Below are 19,877 nucleotides of genomic sequence, written 5' to 3'. Positions count from 1 at the left end.
GATGCATGGTGTCAAATCTATGGTCTCAAGTTAAATGCTAAAAAATACATAGTAATCCCCTTTGGAAAAACAGAGTACCCATGAACTACCACATAGGAGGTAACCCTCTGAAATCTGAAGTAGTAATAAGGGATCTAGGGACCCAAGTAGATAGTCAACTTTCCTTTGATAACCATGTTGCCAAGGTGGTTAGAAAATCCTTCTATGTGACCCATCTGATCACGAAAGGGTTCACATCAAGATCTAAGGATGTAATGGTGCCCCTCTACTCTTCCCTCATCAGACCCATTATTGAGTACAATGCACCAATTGGTATGTACCTGGCTAGGCATCTCCAGCAGCTGGAGAGACCACAGAGGTACCTCACTAAGAGGATTACTGGCCTCAAACAGTTGCCTTATGCAGCACTATTGAAAAAACTAAGGCTTTTCTCTGTTGCATACCAACTTCTCTGAGGCGATCTCTGTCTAACATACAGAGCCATGTCCAACCCAGAACTGCTGAACATGCTCCATCTTAGCATAACCAATCCACTCGAGCTACACGCTCTAGGGATATAAACCTCAGCACAACAATGAATAGAACATGCTGGAGGGATAGATTCCCTTCGCAAAGACTTCCTTTGCTATGGAACAAGGTCCCGATCTGCATAAGACAGAGCCCCTCACTATCACTCTTCAAGAGGAACCTTGATGAGTGGATGGGTAACAGAAAGTTCACACCAGGGATCATACCAACAGCTCTACTAGATAGGGGCCAAGGGTACTAGCTGCTAGATCAAGGGCCTAGGGAACTAACCAAAGGGGAGGTGAATACCGCACAACATGGCTGGACTAATATATGCCTTCGGGCAGATAGCCCAATACCTACCTATGAACCTATGAACCACTAATTGACTTTTCCTCATGTCTCTATGGCCTAGGGTTACATCATATGTTTAGACAACAGTGAGGTCCACATTTAGAACAGTCTTGAAAGTATCTTGATAACTACAGACAAGTTATCCAGAAGTGGAAAAGCCATACAGAAATTCATTGAAATCAGATTAATGATGTACTTAAATTATTTTTGGTGGTAGGATGACTGATTTCAGTTTGCAGAAGAGAGACCATGTCTAGAGAATTTATTTATCCCTGATAGTCAGTGATAAAATAGCTGAATGTGAATGGAAAAGAGGATACATAATTTAGTTTACTTAGATTTCAGCATGAAACTTTATGCATTGTCTTACAGCTTGGTATAGAAGTTGAATAGGTATGCATCAGGTCTATGGTCACTAAAAACATTTTGAGGGGTTCTAATATTGTTGTTTGTCTTTCGGCTTTTTCCCAGAAAGGGGTCGCCACAGCAGAACTCCGGTTCGCTAATGATTGGCAGTAGATATTTACGAAACGCCGAGGTGCCAGCTCAACACCCAACCTTCAACGAAGGCATGCCCATTTACACATGCATGTCTTTCGAAAGCCCACCCAACCGCAGGGAGGACATGCAAACTCCACACAGAAGGCACTCCCAAGCCACGCCAAGAATCGAACGTGAGAACCTCTTGCTGTGAGGTAACAATGCTACTGCCGTTATTAAGTCTTGAAATTTTGGAGATATTTACCACCTGGAGGCTAGAACTGCCATGGAAAGAAATGTCAAATGTAGTCTGAAGTGAAGAACTTTAAAGTTAGATAGTTTAAGACTATGATATAAGAAAGTAATTATTGGGCAGCTTGCCACTTTAAAGCATATCTGAGGCTGTAATATGCCTTTGTTTATATCATTCAGATCTTTAAACCACAAACTGTACATAGGCAAGAGATCCAGTAAAACATAAATAGCAGAAATAAAGACTTCAATAGAACAGGTTTATTTGTGCAAGATGAAAGCTAGTGCCTGTGCGCAGTTTATGGTTTATAGTTTTGACTTCCTGTGCACTTAACATTTTTTTATTTTTGATCATTCTATCTTTACAAGAGAAAAAGGAAAAGGTAACAGGATCCTTGACTGATTATTGAGTAGGAGTACCTGTAAAGAAGCCAAGGTACTTTTGCCATTATCTATATCATTGCTTAAATTTTTAAAATGCACTATGTCTACATCTGGAAACCTACAATTTTGAAGAACATGAAATTACGTTAGGAAGGTTCATATATTTCCAAAGGTGGAAAAGAGACATCACCATCTCAGTCATGAAGAAATGTTAAATAAGTTAATACTGAGCTTTTCAAAAAAGACCAGTTTGAACTTATACTGTTCTTGTAAAACAGAGGTGTTAGTGGGATAGTTAGTGTGTATAGAAGGGGATAAGGGTAAGATTACAAAGGAGAGGCAGGAAGAGATGTGAATAAGGGTACAACTACTAAACTGCAGGGTATGTATACCATGGAGGCTACAAGTAACTATTTTATTAGGCATGGTGCAGAAGTACAAACCTTGTCACAATGGGTGGTGAATGGTAAAACTGCTGATTAGTTCTACAGTTTTTTTTTTCTTAAAATATTTCATTGAAATTTTTTTCAAAATGAATACAGAATATATCTAGGTTTAACATGTAATATAATAAATACATTAAATAAACCATATTATTAAAAACAAATTAAAATATAACTATTTACAATATATATATATATATATATATATATATATATATATATATATATATATATATATATATATATATGGGTCTACTTCGTAACAACGAAATACCAAAACATTGAAACTCACAACAACGAGACAAAAACAACGAAACCACAAAAAAATGAAAACCACGTAACTTTACAACACACACATAACACAAAAACACACACATAACTACCCCACACTACCAAAGTCAACACCCTACACTAGAGATACACAGGGGGGCACCCCCACACCCCCCACTTTAATATTCTAACTCCGAGATTGCACAAACAGACACACAAGGCAAACTCACACCCACACAGTACAGTCTCTCACACACAAACACCACAGTCACAACACACACTTACACACAGCAATCCCCCTCACAAATACACTCACACATATGCACTTAACTACAGCAGAACACCAGAAGTGCAAATTCAAACGCCCGTAACATTGGGATTTTGAATTTCACGCTTTTCGGTGTTCTGCAGTTTTGTTCTTTTGGTCTTGGTGTAATCAGTTTCGGTGTTCTGTTCTTTCAGTCTTTTGAAGTAGACCCATATATATATATATATATATATATATATATATATATATATATATATATAGAGCAAGCCTGAGATCAAAATAATAAAACTGAATCAAGACAAAAGTATGAAAACCTAAAAAACTATAATGATTAAATAGATGAAGAAAATGAATCAATAATAGCCAAAACCTTCAACCAAGGATTGTTTTTCGATTTGATGGGATAAATTCTTTTCTCTTTTACTGCAGTTTCTTTGATTGCTGTGTCTTTTAGAAAAATAACAAAGTCTTCAAATTTTGGTACAGTGCAAGTCATCCAATATCTTGTAATAATTTTTCTAGCCACAGCAAGTATTGTTCAATTTATAGTATTTTTTTTTACTTTGCTATGTCCAAAATATTAAAGAGAACCATTTATTTTTTTAAAATGAAGGTATCATTCCACAAAGCTTTAACAAAATCTTGAGCCTTTGTCCAGAAATTTCATACCATACAGCAATAAAAAAAAAAAATCCTCAAAAATTGGATTTTTCCAATAAATGGTGCAAAGGTATGCTGTAAGCTACAGAATGGGTGGTTGCATAGTCAGCTGGATGTAGCAGGTGCAGTACTTTCACTGTTTAATATGATTCGACTTAAATGTATCTATCACTTCTATGCATAACATTTTAATGGCTTGTAGTTGCTGTGAACTAACTTGACTTTAAATTTGTTTGAGTTACGAAGGGCAAGACAAAGCCACAACTTATGACTGAAGAAGCTTCTGTTTTCATATTTTACTTAGAAGTGGTTTCCCAACAAAACCACTAAACCCAAGGAATTTACTAGGCATTTACAACTGGTTGAATAGTCAGCTTCAGTTCCTTATGAGTGACTGAAATCAATATTCTTACAGGATGTCAAAGTCTACTTCACTCCCACATGGGTGTCTCTGCCCACCATTCTCACCTTGCTTATATTTACCAACTCCATAGTTAAAAAACTGTGATAAAAAGAAATCCTGGTAAGAGTATAAAAGGTTACTCTTGCTGTTCCACTAAATGAACTGGAAACCTTGTCAAGGAAGCATGGCACAATCAATTTTAGCTCAGTAGTTAAGTGACTCACAGGGAAGCCTGCAGAAAGCTGAGTTATTATCAGTTTGTTCAGATGCACACAATGCCAATGTGTTGCTTCTTACTATATCCTAACAGTCTTATGACCTCCATTAACCAATGATTTGTACCTGGTCAAAGCTAGAAAGCAAGGAGCTAAAAGCTTTTTTGTAGTTATTTTAGAAGAACATCCTAAGTGGCTTAGCTCATTCTTGTCACTGGTTGACACACCAGAGTCAATGCATGGAAATTATTTCCTAAGCTTTACTAATGCACTCCTTTATTTTATTGTCATAGAAAAGCCTTAACAGAAAACAATATAGGACAAACTTAAACAGTAATTACTTGCACCGGCCTAAATTCATAAAGCCCTCCAGTCATGTTAAGCCAAATTTGAAAGCCAGCAGGCGAATCTCCCATCCCCATTTTCCACAACTTCAGCAAGGGTGGCACTGTTGTGGAAAGCTCCTTAATCGTATAAGTAAAGACGTTGCAGTCAACTCAGTGCAATTTTGTTCTTAATGTATGAAAACTCATATAACCTTCTTTGCAGGAGTTTATTCAGGTCCCTATTAGATCGATGAAAAATCAAAATCTCGAATGGCTTAGTAGTCAAAAATGCCGTTCTTCGTAATTGCTATTGTGAGATCGTGGTACAGTGAAGATCGGAAAATTTGCCCTTTCCTCACTGTAGTGTGATCTTGGAGTTGGAATATATAATTAGCGGGGGTGTGGGGGAATAACAATTTCAATTTTCTGCATTTCCGCTCATATGAGCATTCGAGATTTTGAAGTTTTGTCAATATAATATAGATCCGTTTATTCTCAGATGTAAATCAAAGAGGGAGGGAAGAAAGAAGAAGGAAAAATGTTATATTTTGGAGCTGCATAAAATTACATAATGCAAGCTACACAGCAGTTTAACATGCATTCATGTTTATGTTTTAGATATATTGCTGTAAATATTGAGCTCTTGTTATAAATTCTGGAGGCCATACTCTATGATAACACCTCGGTTCTTTACAGCTATGTTATTGAGCTATGTTACACTATAAGAACCATCTCTTAGAAACAGATGGGTACAATATGTGATAACACCTCATTCTTGTACACTTGTGCCATTGTGCAGACAATTCCATTTAGAGACTGATATTGTATATGAAAGAAAAACTCTAACTAAAACCCAAATTAAGTACATCTGATTGTAAATCACATTCACCATTAAGTAGATGGTACAAAATCATATTGATGTGAAAGAGCAGTGATGTTATGGTGAATGGAGAGATGCTAGGGGTCTGAATGGAGAGATGATAGGCATCAAAATGGAGAAAATTTAAGAGAGCAAGAAAAGGAGAGTAGTATTGCTGAAATTGAATTCATCCTCAAGTCTTGGTGAGTACTTTCATGAGGTGGACCCTATTTTTCAGAAAATCTCACCAAGATGACACTGATATACAGATTGTATTTTATATAGCATATATGATGGACTGAAGCAGGTTAAAAATAAAAAGATAGCTGGGTGCATAAGACCCAGGATAAAAAAGTGCCCAGTCCTGGTAGGCGCACTAGTGCTAGGACTGGAAAAATGAAACTGTAGAATCCTGAAGATATGGAAACATTCCTACAATGGGGTTAGGACAGGCCCAAGGGAAGGATGGCTCCCAGTTGCAGAAGGAAGTAGCAGTCCACAAAAATAACAAAAACTGATAGGCCAAAAAAAAGACCTCAGTTTTGAAAAAAATGATCTAAGAAAAGAGTTGCTTGATTTAATAGAAATGGACAGACATATTAAGATAAATGAAAGAAATAGACTACAAAAAGTCAATAAAACCCAAAAAGTTAGAAGTTTGATAAAACAAATGAACACAGTAATTAGTACTGTCCACAGAGATTCTTGTGATATAACAGAAGTAAATAGGATATATTACTATGCAGCTAAATTAATAACATATAAAGTCTTACCACAAAAACTCAGGGTAATAAGGGAAAGGAAGGGGAGAAATCGATCAGAGAAAACTATAAAGCAATTAAAACAAGATGTGTCACTGTTAGAACTATATAGAAGAGGTAACAGATCAACTAAATTATTCAGAAAGATAGATGTGATAAAAGCAAAGCACAGCATCAGAACAGATCAGGATCTATCGTGCACTATCGCAAATAATAAACTAAAAATATCAGCACAAGAAGAAAAAATTAGAAGATATGCAGATAAATATAAAGGAAAAGTACGAAATAGCAACTTACTGATGACCCAAAAAAGTTTTATAAAGAATTGGGAAACAAGGCAAAAGTAATTGAAACACCACCTAAAAAAAATTTATGAAGACTCATTGGGACATAACAAAAATGCTAAACGGATAGAAGAAGTAAAAGGAAGAATAAAAAGTTCAAATGTACAGGATATGAAATGGGATGAAGTAACAGCCAGAGAGATTGAAACAAAGTTAAGAAAAGATCCTAACTGGCCCTAAAAGGTGTTGGATAGGTTAGACAGGTGCTCATCAAATGATTTATAAAAATAAGTGCATAACAAGATTATATATTCCCCATTCTGAAGGAGGTATAGGCTTCCTTGAAATTGATTACATGTATAGATCTGCAGTCGTGGGACTGCATACATAGCTGGTGACCTCACAAGACCCAAATGTAGTGAAAATTTTGAAACATAAGGAGAATAAGTCTAAGATGACTTCCTGGCTTAGTTCAGCAGAAGCATACTGGCATCAAGCTGGAATGGAAATCAAGCCAGAAGAAGATAAAGGTTAGGCAGCAACTGTTGTGTTGTTGTTGTCTTTCGGCTTTTCCCGGTTAGGGGTCGCCACAGCGGAACTCCGGTCCGCTAATGAGAATGTGCCAAAAAAACAAAAGAAAAAATATATGGTGAAGGACCAGATGAGAAGGCAAGAAATGTGGAAAAGCCATAAATATAGTTGCAAGTATCGAAAACTCTTGGAACAACCTCATGTTGATCAGGATCAAATGCAGGAATGGTTACGGGAAGGTGAATTTAAACTAAAAGATGAGATGTTAATATTGTTGGCCTAAGATAATGGACTAACATACAAGTTGGTTTACAAAGTCTATTTTGTAAAATTGAAAACAGTTGCACATCTATTGCTGGTTGCTTTATACTAATGGCAGACGAACTATATACTGAAAGGCATAATAATGTGGCAAGACTGTTGCATTGGGGATTGTGAAAACATTATAATATTGAAGTAGCTGAAAAACACTGGAAACATGATCCACAAAGCATCATAGAAAATGATGATGTTGGTATCACGTGGGATCATCCATTACCAACAGTTCAAAAAATTGATGTGAGAAAACCAGATATAGTGGTCCATGAAAAGAAGACAAAAGTAGCATTGATTACTGAATTTGCTACACTCAGTGACTACAGTGTCTAACAGAAAGGCACTCATTAAATTTCAATATTTGCAAACAGAAGAACAGTGTGGAAGAACAGTGCCCACACATTTCCAGTAGTAGTAAGAGCAACGATTCTTATAAAAAATAATTTACAGTCGTACTTAGATATGTTACTGATACATTTAACTCCATACAAATTGCAGAAGGAATCATTACTGGGCACTTTGTGGGTGCTGCAAAGAGCTCTTCTGGCTTACATCAAAGACTGAAACAATAATAATTTCATGAACTTTAATCATACTTTGACTTAGGAATGAGGTCCATTCCCATCATGGTATTAGAAACCCAAAAAGACTTGGATAAATTAAAAAATAGATAGCACAAAATCATACTGATGTGAAAGAGTAGTGAAATTATAGTGACATGCCATGAACAATCATCATTACAATACCAGGTACAGGGCAGAGAAAGAAAATGATTCGAAATATCACTAGAGTGTTTCAAGTGCACATGTCATAGCTGCAGTCCTATAGCTCATCTATTGCACTGACTGACTTGCCTTAATATTTTTTTTCAGCCTGTAATAACTACAGACTGTAAAATCCACAACAACAAAATGTCTAATTTTCTTTTGCTGGGTGTGGAGGCAATGCTTCCTTAGTAGTTTGCTTTTAATTTTGCATTTTGTGATGCTGCATATGTCAGCTAGAGGATGTCCACTACTTCACTGCTAAGTAAGATTTCTCAGAATATTAACTGTACATTAGGAATTACAGCATGGTCAAAGAATGCATATCATAAATCCTTGTTAAAGTTGTAGCTACCCTTAGGGAACAACTAGCCAAAACAAAATGCAAATTGGATCTACTTAAAGTGCCCAAAACCCTAGGCTTTTATTCTGTAAGCTTCTGAATAATCCAAGTGTCAAACCATAATAGAATTTATGATGCATGATTAAGCCCAGTATCAGCTTGCTCCCTGAATATTTACACCACAGCTGCAAAGTATTTAGAGGTCACTATGTGGACTACTGCATAATATGAATAATGGAGACAGCATGTGCACGTTCATGCTTATTTTTTTCTGAAATATGATCTGCTGTTGTGATTTTTGCATGGCTTATGTTATTGAGATTTATATCTACAGTATAATCAGAATAATCATCTTCAAATTCATGCAGAGGATTATTACCTGTACTTAATTCTTCTCTAATAACAATTGAATTTTTCTCTCAAAATAAGTAGTAGCAGTAAAGACAAGGCTACCATTATTAATACCCATCATTTCATTTCATCCCTTTAAATGGCTGAATGCATATTAAATGGTGTACATATTTGTAACTTCAGTAGCACAGTAGTATACAGGACCTCCCCAGGACCTTTGCAATAAGGAACAAATTGCATATAGCACACATGGTATACATACATATGAAAAATGATATGCATGCCAGCATTATTTCACATTCCAGAAAGCAGCAGTAAATGTACAATGCACAGAGTGAGTAAAGAGGAGGAATATATTGTATTGCACCATACCAAAATACCAAAAATAGTGTTTGCATAATGCACATGTTTATATATCACCAACTACCAAAACTGCTTTTAAGAAATTAAAAAAGACAGTGGTAGAAAAGTAAGGGTAGCATATATATAGATGCAAGATTAAAATAAGCACAAGAGTATAGAGTTCATGAGTGCAACTGACAAATGGAAAATACACTGAAACAAAAACAGTGTCAGGAAGAGTACACAGACTATGGGGCGGTAACACAGCATGACTTTCTGGCATTTATTATGATACCTTTACTTACCAATAGTCCTAAGAGATGCCATCAAAACATGAGCCACAGTTGTCGGCAGCTTAGACAGGTGAGCCATGAGAACAGGATACTGCAAAATGTACAGCTCTAAGAAAAGGCAGGAATGAGAATCAACAGATCCTCTCCATACTAATCTAGGAAAATTACTCAAAGGGTTTATGAAGCAGATATAAACCATGACAACTCTACTCTGAATAACTGAGAGTACTAGAAACAGGGCCAGTATCGTTTATATGTATAAATACATAATAATATTGCATAATTATAATAACATAATAATATAACATACTATATTATAATATGATATAATGATATAATTGGATGACACAGTAATGCCACGGTTAATGTCACCTCACAGCAAGAGGTTCTCCGGTTCAATTCTCAGCTGGGGTGCCTTCTGTGTAGAGACTGTATGTCCTCCCTGCATTCCCGTGGGTTTCCTCTGGGTAATCCAGTTTCCTCCTACATTCCAAGGACATGTGTCTGGAGCATTTCTCCCTGGCCAACACTGAAAATAGACTCTATCCTAGTAGAACATTCCCTGTCAACAAATGTTAAATAAATAAATAAATAAATAAAAGAGTGAACTGCTGCCCATTAAGTAGCTTACTCTTGCAACAAAAATCATTGTACACATTAGATTCCAGTACTGACCTTAGTCTATACAGTGTCAGCAGGAAGGGACTAGAGCCTATAGTGGCAATCAAAAAAGGCAAAAGACAGAGAAAAATCCCAGATGGGACATTGGCTTACAATAGCACATATACTCACACATACACGCAGATATGTATACAGTATGACACACTACACATACCTATGGGCAGTTTTAAGAATCACTAATTCATATTATGGCATTGCAGTGATTCTGTTTTTCACATAGGTAAATAGATTGGATTTAAGACAGATACATACATTGGTCATATAGGCTCATTATGCAGTCCCTTCCATCACATTTGGAACAGATGTCTTTTGCAAATTAAGAAGTGTGATGCATTATTTTCCTTAAAATAGGAACTTGATGATTGGGTGGCTATTTAGAAATTCACTCATAGCTTGCAGAAAGTATAAATGGTACAGCTGGAAACCACTGATTGTAGTTTCTGGATGTTCTTGCAGTGATAACCAGTCCACGTGTGCATGCACAGCTGCATGCATGCTAATGTTGTTTTTGTAATACCTAGCCATAATTGCACGCAAAGCTCTCTCCCTGCTGGTCCAGTTATTTTTGTTAGAGTGATTCTTAGTAACTGTTTGGACCATGAGATTCCTGCATTGCAGGTCTCAGCATCTCCATAGCAGCCCTTGCTCTGTCACTCAAGGCATGTTTCTGTCTCCATGACACACCTCAAAACTAGTGCTGCACCATTAACATAGAGGCAGACAGAAAACAATACAGTCATGGTAGTAAGTGATCTCCAGGAGTTGCTGGACCAGATATACACCATTATGGACAGGGCATATAAGGATTCTGTACACTGTAGGTATCCCTGTGCAGCTGTCCATCACGGTTATCACTCTTCTCATAGCAGAATAGTGGGAAGACATGATTTCCTACCTGTTGTACTGCCATCTCCATACCACCATTCATTGTTGAGGGCTTTGCTGGGCATTGTGGTGTACACATGAATGTGGTGCTTATGCAGAGACCACCAGTAGGAAATCCAGCCATTCATGATGAAGGAATACTCTATTTTTTGTGCATCCTGTGGATTATGCCTTTAACTTTTCCAAGATAGGGGACCCAATAGATGAGGACATGCATGGTCAGGGAAAATATCTCCTGCAGATGCTTTGACCTGTCGGTCAGACTGTGGAACAGTGCTGCTTTGTTTTCTGAAGCTGTACCCATGCATATTTGTGCATGCACACACTCACACACAGACGCACACATACTTGCATTCCCCCACCACCTCCTATTCACAAGACAGTGTAAACAACTCCCATTCCTTGACCAGTCTCCACAGCTCTCCACAATCACCTGCCCATGCCCCCTTCCTCACACACATAATTTTAACCCACATTCCGATTAACTCATAAGCACTGCCCATTGTTGACACTTGTCACTAGGGTTCTCCCAACCTCTGCATATGATTACAACTGTACCCATTTCACTGTACTTTGTTATCTTGGCAGGCTGTGTCTGATGCACATTGTGGCATGTTTGTGCATGGTATAGCATAGCCTGGCTGTAGTACGGTTATATGTTATGCCTACCCTGGCCTATAGTTATGGATCAGATGCTGCCCCTTTGCCAGTGCCATGGTATACTGTGAGTGCCTCCAGCTCATATAGCCATCACATGATGCTGCTCCTTTGCCAGTGCAGTGGTATACTGTGGGTGTCTCCAGCTCATATAACCATCCCATGATGCTGAGCCTTTGCCAGTGCCATGGCATACTGTGGGTGCCTCCAGCTCATATAACCATCCCCTGCAGTAGGATCCTCCACAGGTTCTTCAACTGCTAACTCTGAGACTTCCTCATCCTGCTTGTTTCTCCCTTGCTAGATGTGTCTTTGTATCACCATAGTGTGTAATACTGTACACACTAGAGAGCTTTTGCTGTGTATTCCAGGGTCATAGTGCAGTGCACCATCAGAGATGCAGATACAGTGGAAGCAGACCTTTAGCATTTCAAACACATGCTCAGTAAGAACTCTGGTTTGTGTCAGGGCAGTGTTGTACTCATTCTCTGTCATGGTCTGGGGGTTTCTAATTTCTAATTAATGCGATTCTGTCTGTCATTACCAGTAAGATGACCCTATGGAAAGTCTCCCTACACAAAGTACAAGTATAAATCACATGTATATCAGATGTTGGAGGCATGAGCATGACCTTGGTGGCCTGCTCATACATAGCACATTATACCATGTGAATTGCAGACTGCCTGGCAGTTTATAAAGCTGAACTACTTAAAGTTAATATAATGCTGTTCCTGTGACCAGGTAGGGGCCTTTATTGGAGTATGATTGCAGTCAATGGCGTCCGGTACATAAAGGATCTAGGTGAGGTCATAAATTGCCTGTACATCATTGTGCCTCTCCTCTACGTTGGGTGGAACCACATTTACCCCCCAAATGTTGTGGCATGACATTTTGAAACTGAGTGGGGTATCCTTGAGACAGATGCCTGGGATACAGTCACTGTAGTCTCTTTTGTTGCCTGAAAAATCCCTATAGCTAACACACTCAAACACATACATGCTTTGCTATACACAGGAGTGAAAGCTCCATATATGCCATGGTATAATGCCTCTATCCCCACAACAGAGATCCCCTATTTCTGTATCATGGAGGGCATGGTATGTTAGATGCAAACAGATGAGTAGTACTTTTTAAGAAGACTGTACATCTCCATAGCTACTAACAGTGTCAACAGACACTTGTATATAAATATGTCCTAATGCAGGGGCTACACTATGCATACTTTACTGTGATCAGCAACTCGGTGGTAAAATCTGTCTCCCTGCATGAACAATATATTATTGAATCACTCTGTCATATTGCTTACTTTCATTTGCATCTGCCATTGCCCTGTTGTAACAATGTTACTTATTTTGTTATTCCTATACTGCCATTTTCATATTATGAAGGCCATGGTATTTCTCAGTTTTTATCAGACACACTCCATGTGTCTCTGTCTTGTCACCCAGCCTAGCATGTGGCTGCCTTTTGTGCAAAGGTACTGTTCCGTTATCAGGGCAGTAGTTGTAATCAGCGCTTGGAATGTTTTATTATAATATTTGTCCAGATTCCTTGTGCTAGGTGGCTGAGAAGAATAGTTATGTCTGTATAGCTGCCTGACTCGCTTTTAGAAGTGTTTAACTTGTGCAAAGGGGTACTTGCTGATACCCTGCAGTTACGAGTTTCAAGTAACTATGTTAGTTTTGCTTCAGTTTGCAGACTGTTGTATGAACCATGTACAAAACATGGAAAACAGCTGGTGTAAAGTGTTTGTTGTGTAAGGTTATTATAAACATATTGTAGCTTTGTGTTCTCTGATATGAAGGTTTTCCTTACTTGTTGGGGCTGGCAGTGCCTACTTTCTTTTTCTCCAGCAAAAAAGGGTTAATGTAATAAGTGTTTGGTATTGCCACTCTTGCCGTAATTCTAGCCATACATAGCACAAAAAGTCTGTGATATTTCCTTTCTGCACTGCACCTTCTTGGAAGGTGATGATTCGTGTTATGTTGTACCCACCCTGTTGGCAGATAGACTACTTTTCTGAAGCAAAAGTAAATGGCATTTCTATGGTGGAATTTTGCAATGCATTGTACTTTTTTCTAACATCACAATTTGAAGGTTGAGAGGTATGTTCTGTAGCGGTAGAACTGAAAAGTTTTGTCAAAACAGTGTCTTAAACTAGCAAATCATGTTATGCATAACTGTTTTGCCTTTTGACATCCTTTTTCTGCTACGCCACAAAAACTGTTTTTGCCAAACGAAAAGTTGTAGACTTCTTTTTGCATGATCTGTGTGTTTGACTGTATACTGTTACTCAGTAGTGCCCTCAGTTTTTGAGAGAAAAGGTGATTAATCGTACTTAAATAATAATCACACTTCTCAAGTTTGTGGACTAGTTTGTATTTTATTCAGGTTTTCATGTTAATGGTACTTTACTGTGATATGAAAACGTTTCCTGAATCTCAGGGAGTAAATTTCCCTAAGAGACAATTATGGGCTTCATCACATGATGAATTACATCTAATTAAGTATACCTGAAAGGCCAGCTGTAATTTAACTTAGATAAGGGATCAAGCCCCTACTATTTTATCCAGGTATGTTATCTCAAAAGCAGTGAAATAGTGTGCTGATACAATTGTATGTTTTTCATCGGGACTGATATTTGACTTTGTGATAGTAAAAAACTGTGTTGAATTAAGCTTCAAGGGATGCTCTTGTATCGTACATATTATTTTTATTTAAAAACACTATTTATAATCTTGTTCTAGGGATAGATGATATACCAGGATGGCTTGAAGAATCTATGCCTATGGTTGCTGGTGAGTGCCTTTGTGTGCATAATGGTTTGGGGGCTTATAAGAGCTGGCTTAAGCAGTGGACATGAAGGCTGAAGCTATCGATGTGGACCCTGGTCATAGGGGAGTATCACCAGATCTGAGCAGAAATAGGTTGGATAGGCAGAATACAACTATTTTTAATAATAAATCTCCAGGCCAAATGCAGAGTCCAGGAATTAGAGATATTTAAGGAAAATAATTCTTTATAGTAATTGTCTGGTTGAAATTCAAATGGTTAGTTTAGCATAAATATCCACTAGGGGATATGTCTAAAGTTTAAAGAATTAAAAGCTAAAGATAATTTAACATATGCTTTGGCTGCCATAAACGTACCACAAATGCATATGTATGAAAGTCTGAAAATTATAGACTTTAAAGATGGGAATAACTATTCTGTTGTCTTGTAAATGGGTCAACCTATAGTGTCTGACAGATATATGGGAGTTGCAGTGAAACAGGAAGCAGGAAGATCTAATAAGATGGCCCTGCTGTGTGCAGCCATAAAAATGGGTGAGATGGTTAACAGTGATCTGAAACAAGTGAAGCCATAATTAAAGTGACTATTTACGGAGGTAAACTGAGTGTGGTATGAATTCTAATAATGGTAGGGGGATGGGGATTGGATAAATGGAGTCAAATCATGGATAGAAGGGGGCCCACCCCCATACATAGAACACAGCAGTCATTCAGAACATGCATGTCCAGGTTTGACAAGGTCAGGGTAGTAATGGAGTTACTGTGCAGCTGACTGCTGGTAAGCTTACAAAGGAGGTAACAAATTCAGACTAGCTGCTTATAATGCAGACGCTGTGTTACAGTTAGCAACCAAGTAACTAAACAGATTTCAATTTACTCGCTCAAAAGATGAACAGACTTATATGGGACTCCTAAGATGACAAGGTTATTTTGGATTACTAAAGGGATGAGAAGTTAAGCTTTCATGAACAGTGAATACTTTTTGAGGGGGTCTGTGTCTTTTAGCTCAGCTAAGACACAACCAAAATCTGTGCTGTCTGTGTTTGAGAAAGAACGCTGATATGTTAAGTAAGAAGCTGTTGCTGAAAAGGGATACAGACACGAAAACAAATGGTCATGTGACATTCGGCAGAAATAGACTGTGATAAATGCAATAAGCATACTCTTATCCAATCATCAAATATTTTGTAGGATAATTTACCTATGTTTCAGTCCCTCTTATGCCCTCCAAAGAAGACAGAGATGGACTGTGCATTATGTTACATTCAGGTGGTGTACTGAGATTTTGGATATTGTCATGAAAACAGTGCAAGTAGTTACTTTGCAGCAGCAGTTATCTATTTATGGATGAGGGAAAGGCTTATGTAGGAGATATAACATTTGGCAGGCTTGCTTTTCTATATGTAGTACAAATACCTTAGTATGTGCATGTAACCGAACCATCCACGAGCCTCCATGATTACACAGTGTAGCATCCTCCATTGTTTCAGTCAATAGACATTAGGTGACTACTTAATACTTAATTTATATGCTCATGAATTGCCAGTACATATCAGTGTACATGTGATTGGTATTGCTTGTTTGCTTGGTGTGGTATGCTGAATCCAGTGTTAGTATAAAGGTCACATGTGGGGAAAATATTGTGGCATATCAGAGACCCAAAGGCCCATGCATTTTTGTATCTGTGGTTAAGTGGTAAACTTACTTGCTGCAGTCAGTTGTAAGAAATGCGATTTGTTGCTGCCACATTTATTTTAGTTAGCAAGTAGAAAGGTTTACTCTATAAGATGTCTGTAAAACACAGTTAAATATTTTATGGTCACATATCTTTGAGGCAACAATATGTTGTGTAGTGAAGAAAAATGCTAATGAATTTTTAAACATAACAGTGGGATGTAAAAGACAAATGGAATAATGAAAGATGCATAGCAAGTAAATTAGCATAAACCAGCTATTATATAAGGTCATATTTCATAAATTGGAATAGAGACAGTATAAACTACAAACCGTTTAACATAATATCAGCACTACAAATCATATATAGGTACATCAAAAGAAGCAATATCATGAATCCTTTACAATACTGCCAATTTTCTACAAGCTAGAGTTGCCAGAAAAATGTGAGAAAAGCATTAAAAAAGCAAAATGAAGCAAACAATGTGCATCAAATTGACCAATGCAAATATAGAGATTCAAAAATCAAGTACTATGACACCATATACCAGAAGGCAAAAAATAATTTGGATCATATACAAATTACATTTCTGATTTAGATAGAAAGAAAATGGGCAACTCAACTGAGCAGCTACAACTCTGAATAAAGAAGAAAGAGGAAAAAGTGCATCGACATAGTATGTATATATAAAAGAAAGATTATAACAGGCTCCACACAACTGACACCAGGAAAACTGAAGTTCAGAGCACTTAAGGTCAGAGATCCAAGCAAATAAATATCCATCACCTGCAAAATAATGCAAACTACAAGGCTACAACACCAACAACAAGAGGCATATCAGAACTAGAGCCACATCACCTATTGGAAACGTCTGACTTATACCGGAATTGCTCAGGCATCGATTTCTCATAACTAGTAACTCAAGTACACATGCTCATTGCGTACTATCTTGAACTTGTCATATCAAGAGCACAAGCCACACAGTATTAAATCATGTTTTGCCAGGAGGAAAACCCCTCTCCATACCTCTGACTACTTATTACTTTATTATTCTCATTGCAAAATTAATGCATCTCAGAAAAAGAGTAAGCAATGTTAAACAATGGAAAACTGGCTATGCTCTTTATTCCAGAAGTCTGCTATATCAGACCACCCAAAAAACATTACATTAAGTATTAGAATATCACTCTAATATGTACCAAACAGCCATATATTAGCAACTTCCATCTCAGATTATGTTTGAACAATTATGAAATGTGTTCTGGTAATACAGACAAGTGATTGTAAGCCATCAGAGTCACCAAACTTACTATCATTAAACAATAAAACCATAAATAAGGAATGTTAAACTTGGTTCAAAAGACAAATATTCTGTATACAGACTATCAAAACTTTAATGCAAACAGTGATACCACAAGCCAATATCAAAAGAACTAAAAGATAATAATCACAGTGTCAGAAAACGCCTACTCTCATTAAAAAAAAAGCTCCATTAAATGCAGAATGTCACCTACCAGATAATTCAAATCACCAGACATAAACAAATCTAAACTATAAGTGAATACTGAACAAATGAACAAGCACAAGACATATAAAAATCTTGCCTCAGTCAAAGAGACCATGTAATATAATCAACCAGCCAAAAAAACAAAGGAGTGGACTTTTTATGACAATTAACAACATTATAAAGGCCACCAATTCAAGTATGGGTTCATTAAAATAAAGAAAAAAAAAACAGCATGCTAGAAAACATGAAAGGAAAAAAATGTGTTGCTTATAAATTGTTTTCTTTCATGGACATAGATATACGTACAGTGACAAATGCAGGTCAGTATCGTCTGCGTCTGTGTGTGTGTGTGTCTGCATATGTGAGATTCAATACAAAATGACTAATGTAAGCATAATTATAGACACAAAGGCATACAAAGAAGAAAACAGGAATTTAGTGCAAACTACCAAACACTATGAGAAAAACTAGTCACATATCTCTGCAAACTGGATCATTAAGAACCAAACATCCACAAAACAAAATAAGAGTGAATAGTGAGCAGCTGAAAGGTTTGGAAGGGCAGTTATTATGCGGGCTATGCTGCCTTTGGCTGGCAATTGCTCATAGGTTCATAGGAGTGTACTAGGCTAATGGCTCTGAAGCCTTTACAAGACTAGCCCATAGAAGTGCCCTGGCATCGTGCCACCACTGGAGTGATCCCCAGGATGAACTTTCTATTACCCATCCACTCATCAAGATTTCTCTTGAAGAGGGTCAGTTAGGTGCTCTGCTTGACATGTATAGGAAGTCTATTACAGAGCATGGGCAGTCTCTGGGTGAGGAACCTGTCCATCCAGCATGTTCTGTTGATTGCGGTAATGAGGTCGAGGTCTCTGGAGCGTGTGGTGTGGAAAGATTGGGATTTCTTTAGCTGTAGCATTTCTAACAGAGCTGGGTCAGACATGGCTTTGTAATTCAAACAGAGATCACCTCTAAGTAGGCGATATGAGACAGAGAATGGCTGGAGTCTTTTGAGTCTGTCCATGTAGGACATGTTTAATACCTATGATTCTCTTCATGAGGTACATCTGTGGCCTCTCCAGCTCTTGCAGTTGTCTAGTGAGGTACATGCAAAATGGGGCACTATACTCTATGATTGGTCTAATGAGGGAATAGTAGCAAGAGGCTATGACCACTTTCTTCCTGGATGCAAATCCTTGATAAGGAAATGTGCCACATAGAAGGACTTTCCGACCACAGTGACAATGTGGTGGTCGAAGGAAAGGTTGCTGTCAACCTGCATCCCCAGATCTCTTATAAAACCTTCAGTGTCCAGTGGGCTCCCATCGATGTGGTAATTAGTGGGAATTGGGTTTTTACCAAAGAGGATGATGACACATTGTTTGGTGTTAAGCTTAAGGCCATGGTTTTGCCACCAGTCATTGGTCTCAGTGAGGTGTTTTTGTAGGCTGTCTGCATCACTTGGGGAGTTAATAATGGCTCCCAGCTTGCAGTTGTCTGTGAACTTGGTCAGCCAAAGTTCCTTTGTGTTGACCTGGACTTCTGAGAAGTAGATGCCGAACAGGAGAGGACCAAGGACTGATCCCTGTGGGACTCCACTAGTGACTGGTCAGCAGTCTGACTTGAAGTCTGCTACATTCACACTGTGTGGTCTATCTTTGAGCCAGTTTGCAATCTACCAAGTGATATAGGGGTTGATGTCTAGTTTGGTGAGTTTATCAATAATTCCTAAGCGAGGAATGGTATCAAAGGCCTTGGCCAGATCGTGGTAGGCTGTATGTACTGCCTTACCTTCATCCACAGCCCTGGTGACTGACTCAAAGAAGTCAACCAGGATGAGCAGGCATTACACTTTCACAATGCCAAATTGCGTGGGGTCTAGTGTTTTGAGATTTCCTATATCTTTGTTAATCAGGTCCATGATGATGCACTCTATAGCTTTACATATCAGACTCATCAGGCTAATTGGGCGATAATTCTCAGGGTATGTAGTTGCTCCCCTTTTATGGCAAGGGATGAGTGTAGCAGTGCACCATTCAGTAGGGACAAAGCCTGAGGTGAGGCTGTGACTGAACAGGGCACACAGATGTGGTGCCAGTTCACTTTATAGTTCATATAGAATGCAGCCAGGGATATTATTGGGTCCCATGAAGGTTGTATTCTTGGCCTTGGACAATGCAGCTTTAACCTGTGCTGCAGTAATGCTGGCTGCCTGGCATTCTTCTGGTATTGTAATTTGTTCTTTGGGGGGAGAGAGATGGGTAAAGTTGGC

This window comes from Protopterus annectens, chromosome 7.part0, assembly GCF_019279795.1.
Source record: "Protopterus annectens isolate FY-2018-M chromosome 7.part0, PAN1.0, whole genome shotgun sequence".
In the NCBI taxonomy this organism is placed as follows: domain Eukaryota; kingdom Metazoa; phylum Chordata; order Ceratodontiformes; family Protopteridae; genus Protopterus; species Protopterus annectens.
This window is presented reverse-complemented; position numbering follows the sequence as displayed.